The sequence below is a fragment of the Panthera tigris genome, chromosome F2 (genome assembly GCF_018350195.1).
Source record: "Panthera tigris isolate Pti1 chromosome F2, P.tigris_Pti1_mat1.1, whole genome shotgun sequence".
Taxonomy (NCBI): domain Eukaryota; kingdom Metazoa; phylum Chordata; class Mammalia; order Carnivora; family Felidae; genus Panthera; species Panthera tigris.
This window is the reverse complement of record NC_056676.1, coordinates 15,057,048-15,070,901: the sequence shown is the minus strand read 5'-3', so window position 1 is coordinate 15,070,901 and position 13,854 is coordinate 15,057,048. Positions and strand designations below refer to the sequence as shown.

At 34.4% G+C, this 13,854-nt stretch overlaps 1 long non-coding RNA gene across 1 annotated transcript in view; it reads left to right on the top strand.

The window, feature by feature from the left end:
* LOC122235089 overlaps positions 1–881 on the top strand; it is a 221,626-nt gene extending 220,745 nt beyond the window's left edge. The window contains exon 4 of the long non-coding RNA XR_006213209.1: positions 787–881. This is a non-coding gene — a long non-coding RNA (uncharacterized LOC122235089). The remainder of the gene's footprint in view (positions 1–786) is intronic.
* Positions 882–13,854: the final 12,973 nt, after the last annotated feature.

Here is a 13,854-nt window from a genome sequence, read left to right as displayed (position 1 = left end):
AAGCTCTCAGCACCAAACAAATCATAGATTTTATATATAATATGTCATAAAAGCAACTGTAAAACAACTATAAACATCTATACTAATGTAATCATAAAATGAACTACTAGTTCTATAAAAAGAGCATAAATATCCAGTACACATTATTTATAAAATGGGCCCCAATGTCCAATAAAATGTATGTATGAGATTTTAAAAAATGAAAAACTCTAGTGTTTGATAATTTGACCCATAACTAATAATATTGATAAAATAACTAGTAAACATATTAATAAACAGAAACAACAGAATATAGCCATTTTGCTTATCTTAAAATTTGGAAGATACTTTAGGAAATAGTTTTAATATTTATCCAAATTTCTTTAAAAATCTGTTAATGGATGTTTGAGTGGATTTTTCCTTTTTTTTTTTTAACTCATATCTTAGAAGCTAGAAAAACATTTCAAATTATTTTAATTTTAGAATTGTTGAAAAGCAACATAGTGAGTATGTTATATTTGATAATTTTAGGAGCTTATTCTTCTTAGAATATTATATTGAGCCAGTAATTGAGCCATCAATAATAATCATGGATACCATTTACTGTGGAACTTCCATTGTGCCAGGTACAGAGTTATTCAGAGTTATTTGTGTTCTCTATTACCTCACTTGACATTTTCATTGTCTTCTAAATTTGCAAATTACTTGTGACCAAATAATTTTGGATCACATCAGAACGCCTAAGAATATAAGTGGTAGCTGTAACGACTTCATTTTTAAGAACAAGAAAATATTTCTGGTCATCAGGAAACTTGACAGTTCCCAAGCCTCCCCTGCTGTAAAGTCAGGCATCAGACAGAACCTGGACTCCACGTGTGTATTAGAAGTCTCGTTGAAGCCATCCACGGAAAAGGAAAGTATTAGTTCATTTGGAAGTGAGCTTTGGTAGGTTTTAAAGCGCTCCCGGTCACATAGTCTCTACGCATAATAAATAATCTATCAAAACAACACTTAAATGCACCACCATTTACTAGAACCCTGCTATACTGAGGGAATTGTACCTTACCGAAAATATTTAGTAGTAAACATAAGTATCTCTTATTTTATCTATTTGTCACATAGTGAGTTATTTACTTAAGCAAAGGCCGTCATCCTTCTGACAAAGGCAATCCCCTACCCATTTCACTGTCTCTACTAACATTAGACTAATTTATTTTACTAAATTGGAAAAATTGATTTCCACTAGAATTTATGTTTACTATATTAGAATATGTTGCATGAACAGTGATGACTGGTATGCTTTCTATCAGCTCTTAAATAAAAGAAAACCTTCAAATACCCTTACCGATGTCTAGTACCTGTACCTTCCTGCTAAAGGAAGTGTTTTCATATAAATTTCCTCCACTTGGAGACAAGTTCTTGTGGGGTTTCAAGAGCGTCTTGACTCTTGAATATTTGTTTTTGTTTTTCCTCAGATGGAGGCCATCTGTGAGTCCTAAATATTCAGAATTATAAATTGGTGAGAAATCAAGATGAAAAATTAAAGCTGATATATCTAGTGAGCAAACTATTCTCTGAAAACGAGTCTTTCAGAAAGCATGTGATCTTCACCTCCATTATGCTATGTAAATAGTATTTTAAAACAATAAAATGAAATAGATGTTTTATCTTTTTTTATCTTTTTCAATTTTAGCATTACACTCGTATAGCTGCAGGTTGTTTGGGGGTATTTTTTTTTTCTTAAAGCTGGGAAATCAGTTTAGATGTTATTGTCCCTTGTTTTTCCTTCCATCTTGTTTTATAAGTGTTTACATACTTATAAAGAAATATATACTAGAAGTACATATGTAGTACATATTTATAGTATACATACTTAGAAATATATATACATATATATTTTTTATGTAATCTTCACAAATATGGTTCATATATAGAAATAGGTATTTCCATGACAGCTTTAATAGTAATAGTTTTGTTGATGTGAGTTTATGTAGAAAAACGATGTTTTACAGTTTGGTAAGTGGCACCAAAATATGTAGAATAGCTAACACAGAGTAGTGAGTCAATCAAACTTGATGAATTGATCAGGGAGCAAAGACCAAAGACCAGTGTTATGCAGAGGGCACCACACACAAGCACCGGATATTACAGATGTTTTTACTAAGTGAATATTTATTATGAGCTTTATCTATTTTGTCTATTAATGACCAATTCTACTATTTTATACAGTTATCTATCATACTTTGAAATAAAACAAATATTAGGTGTTAGTAAGTCAATAAAAGTATTTAAGCTATGTCAAAAGTGTTGTAAGCCATGTAAAACTTACAGATTCAGGTCTCAAGGGATTCCTGTAATTACAATAATATAATAATGCTATGTGTTACTAACATTAATATAATAATTATTATACTTGTGAACACTAACCAATTATGTGCTATATTAAACACTTTACACATGTTGTCTTAATCCGCCAACAAGCCTATTATATCTCTATTATATATGAGGAAAGTAGTGTAGTTATATGATTTACCCAAGGGTCACATAATTAGGATAATATAAAAAAACTTAAATTATGTAATATAAAGTACAAAATACTTTAGATTCGTATTTTGTTTTAGAATAATTTTATGATATTACTCTTGGTGATGTGCAAAAACATTGCCAATTCATTAGGAAAAACACATTTATTGAATGACAGCTAAAAACTATTTGTAGATCACCCATTTGATTTTCAAAACCAGTGTGTAAATAGAAATCCCATTTTGCAGGTGAGAAAACTGACATTTAAGAGATTGTGATTTGTCCCAAGTTACAGGGCCAGGGACTCAAGTACTCCGATTTCTAATTTAGTGCTTCCATTACACATTACTCTTTTCAGGAATCCGCAAAATGATTGTTAAGATAATAGATAAATAAATTAAACATACAATAAATTGAACACTGGTATGAATGGATTGTGATTGTTGTAAGTAACACAGAAATTGAGGGTCTGGGAAGACAATGTAGAATTATAATAACCAATAATTTGTTCCTTGCTCTTGGCTTCTTGAATCATGTTAATCTTAATATTCTTCCATTTTTAGATATTTTTCCAATTTGATCTTCTGTAAATCTTCTAGATTAAAGATGATCTCAATCCAGTAAAGAATACTTCATATGCTTCATTAATCAACCATTTAATCAATTAACTCTTTTTTCTTCCAGTTAGTAATTGAGTAGTCTATATGACAAGTACAGAGGATATACAGATAAATAAAGTAGTCTTCAAAAGTTGTGCAGACACCAAAAGAATTGGTTATAAACAAGTAATTAAAGTGTTATTCTAGAGTATAAATGAGACTTATATAGCAATAGTACAAGCAAGGACATGATCAGGATAGTCCAGGAAGTCCAAATGTCTCATTGAGGGGAAGACTCTTCTCTGAATTATTGACGATGAGTAGCAGTTTGCTGGTTGGTCTGGGGAAGAGGTCATCTGTGAAGGGCAACCTTATGTTCTGTGGATCAGCATGACAATTTAGGAGAACTGCAGGTGGTTGGGTTTGTCTTTCTAGAGTATTGGCTGTTTGCCTATGTTTGGCAGAAAATGACATTGGAGAGTCAAGCAGGGATCCTACTGGCTTGTGTGTCATGCCAGATACTCTGAATGTTATACAGTAAACAATATGAGAAGCGTTTTGAGCCCAGGAGAGAATTTATCAGGAAAATAAGGCCTGTAAGCACTATGGATAAGCTCTTAGGGGTAGGATGAAAATCAGGGAGTTTCTTCGGGAGTCCTATTTGTCTGCTTTGTCTGACATAACAGAAGAGCACAGACTGGGTAGCTTAAACAACATATATTGAGTTTTTCATAGTTCTAGAAGTGGGAAGTCCAAGATCAAGATGTCAGCAGGTTTGGTTTCTGTTGAGGCCTTTCTCCGTGGTTTGCAGATGGCTGTCTTCACTCTGTGCCTTCACGTGGCTTTTTTATTGTGCATGCACATTCCTGTCTCTTCCTCTTCTTATTATGACATCAATCCTATTGGATTAGGGCCCCACCCTCGTGATCTCATGTAAACTTACTTATCTCTTTAAAGACCCTATCTCCAAATATGGTCACATTGGGGATTAGGCCTTCAACATATGAGTTGTGGACAGATACAATTCATTCCATAACATTCCACTCTGTGGATCTCCAAATTAATGTCTTTCTCCCATGCAAAATATACTCACCCTGTCCCAAACATATCCAAAGTCTTAACTCATTTCAGCATCAACTCTAAGTCCAAACACTTATCTAAATCTCATCTGAATCAGGTATGGAAGAGCCTTGAGGTATGATTACTCCTAAAGCAAAATTCCTCTTCAGCTGTAAGCCTATGAAATCAAATTTATGTGCTTCAAAAAATACAATGGTGGGGAAGGTATAGGATAGTCATTTCTTGCAAATGGAGAAATTAGAAAGAGATGATGGGATCTAAGCAACTCCAAAACCTAGTATGGCAAAATCCATTAGATTTTAAGTTTTTAGAATTTTCTGCTTGATGTTCTGTTCTCTTGACATACTAGGGAAGCAGTGATGCCTCCACAGTCCCAGAAAGTGGCCCTGCTTCAATGGCTGTGAGTGGCAGCCCTGTTTCTGAGGCTTAGGGCAGCTGCATCCTGGCCCCTTGAAATGTGGGGAAAGATAGCCTTGCCTGTAGGCATGGGCACCCTCAGGGTCATTCTTTCCTTTTCTTGAAGGATAAGAAATGTTTGCGTCTGGATAACTCTAATGTCCTGTCTTCAATAACCTTAGAAGTCTAAAAGCCTTCCTTTATTTTGTTTCATCTCTGCCTCCTTTAGTCCAGACTAGAAATGTCTTTTCTTGTATAATTCTATCTCTAGTCCTAGCTTCTGCTGAGACACTTGCTTAAGTCCATGGGTAATCTCTTTATGGGGTGATTATACAACCATACCCTTGGCATTCTCTTTGGAACACACTTCCTCATTTTTTGCAAGATAGATAGGCTGAGACTATTATAGATCTTCAAATTCTGGTTCCTTTTTGCTTAACAATTTCTTCAACTAATCTCACCTCTAGTGTTTTACTATTTGCAGCAAGGAGAAACAAAGCCATGCCTTTTAACATTTTGCTAGAAATCTCCTCAACTAAACATCCAAATTCATCACTTTTTTTTTAACTCGGTGAATATTAACAAAATTGTTTATTTTATTTTTTAAATTCAAGTATAAATAACATATAGTAATAGTTTCAGATGTACAATGTAACGATTCAGCAATTTTATACATTTCTCAGTGCTCATCAAGATAAATGTACTCTTAATCCCCTTGATCTATGTAACCCCCACACCCCAACATACCTTCCCTCTGGCAACCACCAGTTTCTTTTTTGTATTTAAGAGTCTTTTTTTGTCACTTCTTTTTCATTGTTTTCTCATTTGTTTTGTTTCTTAAATTCCACATATAAGTGAAATCATACGGCATTTGTCTCTCTCTGACTGACTTAGTTGACTTAGCATTATACCCTTTTGGTTCATTCATGTCATTGCAAATGGCAACATTTCATTCTTTTTAATGGCTGAATAACATTTACTAATAATTATATATCTATAATAGGATAGTCATTTCTTGAAAATGGAGAAATTTATATATAATGTATGTATGCTGCATCTTTATCAGCTCATCTATTGATGGATACGTGGATTACTTCCACATCTTGGCTATTGTAAATAATGCTGCCAATAAACATAGGGGATGCATATATCTTTTTGAATTAGTGTTTTCTTTGGGTAAATACCCAGTAGTGGAATTACTGGATCATATAGTAATTCTATTTTTTTAATTTTATTTATTTATTTTGAGATAGATAGAGAGAGTGCATGCAAGCATGGGGGAGGGGCAGAGAGAGAGAGAGAGAGAGAGAGAGAGAGAGAGAGAATCTCAGGCAGGCTCCACACCATCAGCACAGAACCTGATGTGGGACTCAGTCTCACGAATTGTGTGATTATTACCTGGGCCAAAAATCAAGAGTCAGATGCTTAACCAACTAAGCCACCTAGGCACCCCTGGTAATTCTATTTTTAAATTTTTGAGGAACTTCCACACTCCAAGTTCATCACTTTTAACTTCTCTTTCCACAAAACACTGGATAATACCTAAGTCAAAAATTTTTTGACTTCATAATATTAAGTATCTTTATAATCAAGATCAGCTTTCCTCCAATGTCCAACTGCTTATTCCTCATTTCTGTCTGAAATCTCACCAGAATCAACTTTATGTCCAATGCCTACCAATAGTCTCTTCAAGGCAATCTAAATATTTTTTTTTACATGTTTTCCCAAACTCATCCAGCCTCTACTCAATATCTAATTACAAAGCTGCTTCTACATTTTCAGATATTTGTTACTGCAGCACTTTGTTTTTTGGTACTAAAATCTATGTTAGTCAGGGCTTTTCAGAGAAATAGAACCAACTATATGGATAGTTTTGAGAGAGAGAAAGAGAGGGAGAGAGATGATAAGGAATTGGTTCATGTGATTATGGAAGTTGGCAAGTCCAAATCTATGGTATGGACCAGCAGTTTTCAAGACTCAGGACTGATGATGCAGATGAAATCCAAAGGCAACCTGCTAGTCTTTTGTCCTACTCAGGACTTCTACTAATTAGGTGAGGCCCATTCACATTATGGAGAGCAATCTGCTTTACTCAAAGTTCACCTATTTGAATGTTCATCTCATCTAAAAACACCCTTCAGGTTGACACATAAAATTAACCACCCCAGGAATGTGTTGATTAATCTGATTAAGAGATTGTTAATATTTGAACTACAGCAGTACTATGAATGTGGAGTCAACAATAACTTTTAGTTTTCAGGTGAGGGTAACTGAGTAGTTGCTGCTATCACAAACTAAAGATGACCATGCTTAAAGAAGAAAAGCTTTGTGAATTCAGTTGTGAACATATTGGGTAGGATGTGCCTGTGGATTGAGAGTCCAGGATCTACTTCAGGGAGAAGAGACTATGATGGACAGAGAGATTTGGGAGTTCTCAGTTTATAGATAACAGTAAGATCTGTGTGGACATGGACAAAACTTTACTGAAAGAGAGTGAGATAGGAACAAAGACGGACCTTTGATATGGTAGTGTTCTTTTGGTTTTAGGCAATGAAAACTTATTAGAATAAGCTTAAGTAAAAAGAGGGGGATTTATTTTAAGGTTATATGTTTTCCATGAAGCCAAGGGTTCTAGGTCAGCAATGAACTAAATGCAGGTTTATTTGTTTTTGTTTTTGTTTTTTTCATTTACGTTATTTTTCAAGATAAGAAATATGTGAAGTTTTATATGTTTATATGAAGTTAAGAAGGAGCCAGTGAAAGGAAAGTTTGAATATAAGTTAATACATAATTAATGGAGAAAGATCCATGAGAAGAATGGGGTAAAGAACAGTGCTTCTCAGAATTTAATGTGCATAGGAATTACCTGAGGATTTCTAAAATTTGGATTCTGATTCGTTAGAACAAGGAGGAACCTGAGATTCTGCACTTCTAACAAGAGCTCAGGTATTGGTAGTGCTCTTGTCACAAGGATTAGGTCACTGTTGCAGGGCTTTTCAGCGGAATATGTACATCTCTTTCTCTAAAATGTGAAGGCATTTCTTCAAGCAAGAATCATGCTTAAAATATCGTCAAATTCACTCTCAATTTCATGGTAAATAAGATTCAAAGGTACTTCTAGTTGGAAAATGAATTGCTATTTTTAAAACATGTTTTAATATGAAAATGTTCAAACTTATTGATGAAACCCTCATCAGCCAATTTGGATAATTACCACCAGCCCTCACTTTGCCTCTACCACTGGAGTATTTTAAAGAAAATCTCATGTATCTATCATTTTGTTCATAAATATTTCAATGTGTATCTCTAACAACTAAGAATTAAAACCAAAGAATGCCATGATTCAAGTCAGAATTGTTGATTGTCTCAAAATGTATTTTCATAGTCAATTCTTTTGAATTACGATCCCACAAGGTTCTTACATTCATTTTTCTAGACTTATCTCTTATGTATATTTTAATATAGAACAGCTACTCCTTCCCCTTAATCTTTTAAGGCATTTATTTGTTGATTAAACTGGATTATTTTATTTTCTGTATCATCGCCCATATTCTAGACATGCTCATGGCATCTTCATATGATGTTATTTAACATGCTCCACTATCCGTCTTATTTCCTGTAAAATGATAGTGGATCTAGAGACCTGATTCAATCTGTTTAATTATTTACTGACTAGAATGCTTCATGGATGGTGCTGTGTAATTCTTTGCATCATATCACAGGGCATGAAATTTCTTGTCCTAGTTTGGTGATGTTAATATTAATTGTGGGTTCAGGTGTTGCCAGCCTCTTCTATCCATTTAAAGTTCCCTATTAACTTCTCATGTAATGATTTTAACAGCATTGATGATTACAATTTAGATACATTATCCCAACAGTGGTTAAAAATGGCGTTTTTTTCCCCTGACATTTCTTTTGTATTTATTAACTGCAATTCTTCCATACAGAAGAATTTTTTGTGATCAGATGTTTCATGCCAGAAAGGCAAGACAAATAGATGATTTTCATACTTACTAACCATTTTCAGAATAGTGATTGGTACCCTAGCAATTTCCAAGAGTGACCACAGAGATTCAATTACCAAATTCAGATTATGGGGAAAATCTGTAGAATGAAATTCTCAGTTTCTGCAACTTCAAATTGAAAGAGGTAAAGATAAGAAGATAGAGGAGTAATGAACCTATAGATTAAAAGAATCTAGGTGCTTACCTACCACATTCAGTGTGGTGATTTCTATTTGGCCCTTTTTAAAATAAGTTTTAAATATGACATCTAAAAATCAATTTAATATGGATCCTGATGAAATATCTGATATTAATACAGTATTGCTAATTTTAAGCATGAATAATTTGTGCTTATCTTTAAAGATACATACTAAATATTTATGAATGGAATAATATGGTTTAATAATATAAAATAATATGGGATAACATGAAAGAGGATATGAATAAACAAGATTGTCCATGAGCTGATAATTGGTTAAGGTGGTGGTGTAAACATGTGAATCCGTTATACTCTTCTGTCTTTTTTGTATATGTATGAAATTTATCATAATGATAATTTTGACAGCCTACCCAGGACAGGAAAACTAAAGTAGCAGGCAAATTAAAGTCACGGGGTACATTTTCTTTTTAATTTGAGAGCCTTAAACATTTTCATATATTATCTTGATATTCAGAAATAGCTCTTATCATATACTTAATTCTATCTGTTTAGTCGTTTCATTATTTAGCTATTTAGTGACAAGAAGGCAGATACTTTTTTGTTGTTGTTTTATATTTTCAGCATCTAGCAAAATTTCTGATACATAGAGTTCTTACCAAATGTTTGTTTGGAGAAACGGCTAATGTTTTCGTTACCAGCCTCATATGTAATCAGAATTCTAATAGAGAATTTGCCATTTGAAAGACCACATGCATACGGTCAAAATGATCATCAAAAAGGCTAAAGCAAAAGAAAATTAGGTAATATCGTAAATTCTAAAATTTAGATGTATTTAAAATTTCTGGAGCTATTGTAACTGTCCCACAGGACAACTTTATCTGTTCTATCATCTTTTTCTTTGGGACTCGTTCATATGAAATTTTATGTTTTCAAATTGTGATGGAAAGTGATTGCATTTTATTAAGAAATCATTGGGTTCTTGCAATAATCAGAAGTTGAAAATGAGGACTGATTATTAGTTTCTCTAATGCTCAACTTACTCCATATTTGTTCTCTCTCCAATGCGACTCTCAGGGCAGATTGGGACTCTAATTAGGGGTCTAGTTTCCCTTTGATGTTGACGGCAACTCTTATTAGTATTAATGTATATGGAAGAGAGAATAGATCTTTAAATAATTTAAAAACAGCTTTGTGTATTATGAATACAGACATATAAAAGATTTAATGATCTGACTTTTACATATTTATACTATGGTGCACATAAACACACACTCCGTGTATTGTATATAACTATGTCTTGGGGACTAAATGAAGTTCATAAAATCTTCCCATTAATTATGTTGACGGAGAGAATATCCTTTTGTGTTTATTCATTCATTCCTAGAAATGGCTGGAGCTTCTCTTAACAATGATCTAAGTTTTAAAGCTCAGTCTCTTAATAGAGAGCCCTTGCTTAGATTTCCCTAAATTGAGGAACACATATTTTACAGGAGTGGGAAATTAACAAAAAGGGAAGGCTCAGCTTTCTGTCTTTATATGTCAGGCATATGAGAGTATACATTTCTCAGTAAAAATGTTTTACAATAGTTGACATTTTCTCTTTTTTTCGTGCATTTCTTTCGTAAATATTGTGAGCTACAGCTGTAATCCTTCTTTGGGCACAAGTGACCTACAGTGTGATTGTACCGTATTGTATTTATAAGTCATAAGTGGTGCTTGACATGGCAGTAAGAATAGCTTGTCTGTGACTTCCACTGTGAGAGGCGTTGGGGTTTTGTTGGTCAGAGGGTGTATTTTTCAGTTATTATGACGCAGCTTCTGTATTTGAATGGTCTAGTTACGTTTAACCTACACACTCTGGCTGTATATATGGATTACTTAACATCTAAATTGTATCTTTAAGAAATTTTCAAAAGCAGAAAGGGGAAAAAAATAATGCCAAGTAGGTTTTCCTTCAGGGATCACAGAAACAAAGCTGGAACAAACTTCTAGGGTTTATTCTACTGGCTTAGATATAAGACCGGAGCATCTCAAATTTCCTATATGCATAATAATTTTTTTCTTTTGAAAACCTTGCCCCTGAAAAGAAGCCCTGAAATGGTCACAGTAAAGCCCCTTTTGAAGGACTCTCAGCACCGGTCAAGGAACAAACAATGCCAAGGGGCAAGGTCTTTGTTATGCAGGAGGCTGCTGGCCATTTCAGAGCAGCTCTGGGTGTCAGGGAACCCGGCTGATGACAGATGGTGTGACTGTCCTTGCAAATTTTTCACCTTAAAATGACAGCCTATGTGGAAATACCCTGTAATCATTGGGGAAGGATACTCTAAAAGCCTCTTGAAAATTACATAAAGGGAAACAATTTTTATTTCAGATACAGTTCCGGGTTTTTGATATTTAAGAAAGCTTAGATGTGTATGATGAAGAAAAAAGAAAGAAGGTAAGTGTGTCAGTTCAAAGGGCCGTTCCTCTACACACAAAGTAATAAATGGCAAAAAGAAAAATAAAATATAATCAATACCTTTTCAGATTCGACCTTTTAAGTGCATACATTGTTTGGTTTGGTATACTAAGTCGGTTAACCATATAGTCTCCATTTTGGATGAAAGACAGTCTTTAGGGAGATTTCCCAGTTACATCCCAGGCCAGATGTATAGTACAAAATTAAGCAATAAACTGCTTCAAGCAGCTTGCTTCAAAAGTTATTATCAGTATATGGTTGGAAGATTAAAAAAATCTTTCTCCTTTCTCCTTTTGTTCTCACTACCTCTACAAAGGAAGATGAAAATGGGGAAATAATTCTATAACTTTAGCAGCAGTTTTGTAGTTCCTGTACATCTTTTAAATTTTTTAAATTATGTGTGTTTGTTCAAAATCATCAAGGAAATATTGCTAAAATTCTGAATGACAGTGAGGGCTTTCTAGCTTATACACTCTATAGATTTCCAATGATGCACAGCATCACAAAATTAAGATATATTAAAAAGGCTTGGTTAATTCTGAATGCAAACATTGTTTTAGGTTGGTTTTAATGAAAAAAATCATAGCTGTCATCTCTGCTTCACCTTCTCCTTCATGTACCATAATTTGTTCACATAATACCAGGAGATCTCAAAGTCTATGTGAAGGAGCAGAACAAGTTCACAACAAAAAATCAATAGTTCATTATTTTTTGACTTAATTATTTGTGTGTTCCTTTAGCAACTTTGTTAAAATTAGAAGACTGAAAATTAAAACAATATTGAGATCAATTCATTAAATTGTTGGTTTATGTTCTTAAATGAGATTTTGCTTTAAGCTTTGTGTAAGGAAGGTATTGGTTTTCTTTCTATAAAATATGAGACAGTAGCAGTTACTAAGGGAGGTGCATTGTTAATGGGGGTGAGTGCCTTCCCCACATATCCCAGACTGGCCAATTTTATAAAATACATTCTTTGTCCATCAGTTACTTCTGCTGTAAATCCCCATGATAACTGAAGCCTCCTGTGGTTCACTATCAGGATTATGATTCTTGAGGTATGGATGGAGTTTAGCTGTATTTTGTAGTTTACTATCTTATTTTTAGGGAATGTAAACATGACTAAATTTGGGGGACTTGCCTTTGACTGACAGCTATGTTATGAAAATGTAAGGAAAGGCAAGGAAATAGGAAAAAAAGAAAGAAGAAGAGAGGGATGAGAGGAAAGGGAAGAAAAGGAAGAAATTCAAAGGCTTCCATACAGATATGGCCAGTACCACTTTAATTTTTTAAACAATGTTTGAAGCTATTTATTTACTGATTTTAAGAGATAAAGAGCACATGAGCATGTGGGAGTGGCAGAGAGAGAGAAGGAAAGAGAGAGAGAATCCCAAGCAGTCTCAGCACTATCAGCATGGAGCCCGATGCAAGGCTTGATGTGGGGCTCAAACTCAGCAGTGGTGAGATCATGACCTGAACCAAAAACAAGAGTCGGATGCTTTACTGACTGAGCCACCCAGGAGTCCTGAATTCCACTTTAACATATAGGAATTCTAAATTAGCCATTCTCCTCTATATCTAGTGTGGCCACTTGCAATATATATAAAAATTGTGAAACTGTCTCCCAAAAAGCCTAAAAATTGTCTTCAGAAATGGTCACCTCATGTCTTTTCCCTACATGGAGACGTGTGCTCAGGTGACAAAAAAGGACTGGGAGCTCAAAGCTCTGCTAAAGCTCACCTTACTGTCTGTAGCTCACTCCCATCCCATTTTCAGTGGTCTTGCTATCTTTCTCATCATTGTCCAACCTTCTCTATCCAAAACGTAGTACATTGTTCCATATGCCATCAGTTTTAATATGTTAAAACTGTTATGAAATTGGCTAAAGTTGAAGTGTGCTACTTAGATAAATTTAAATAGGTTTCTCACATACGATACTTCTCAGAACTCTTATGTGTTGAAGTAGATTGTGAATGGCAAAACTGAGGCTATACTCTGTAGAGTGTTTCCAACTTAATTGGCCATCGAGAGATACTTGACCCCATTCTGGAAACAGCTCACTGGAGTTCTGGTCCAAGGATACTTTGGGGGAAATTCTGACTTGTGTCATAGTGCCCTGAAGTTATACAACAGAAGTGCCTGAATAAGGGAGGGGAGCTTAAAAGAGAAGGGTGGAGACAAGCTTCATCTCAGTCCTGGTCTGAAAACCTAGTCTGACTGCGTTCGCTAAAGGAACATCATGCACACAGAGTCAACGTGTGTTTGTCAGATAAGAAGCCCCAAAGTAGGTACCCACTTAATACCTAGTCACTTAAGCAGTCTTAGCTGTGAGATCAGCTAACTCTGTCAGGCTTTATTTACAGTTATAAAGAGTAAATTATGTTCACACAAACACTGTAAAAAATAGCAAAGCACTAATACCAATTTAAATTATTATTGCTGGATGCAGTCATAGAGTGAAAAAAAGCACAGGATTTAACTTCGTAAGTTTGTGTTCCAGTTTTGCAGTTATCAACAGGTGTAAACTTGGGCAAGTTGTATGATCTCTTTGAGTCTAAATTTCATCATCCATAAAATGGGCATAATCATGTCTCCATCAGAAGCTGTTGAGAGAGCCAGATGAACATTATGTTTCAAAGCTAACATCATGCAAATGTG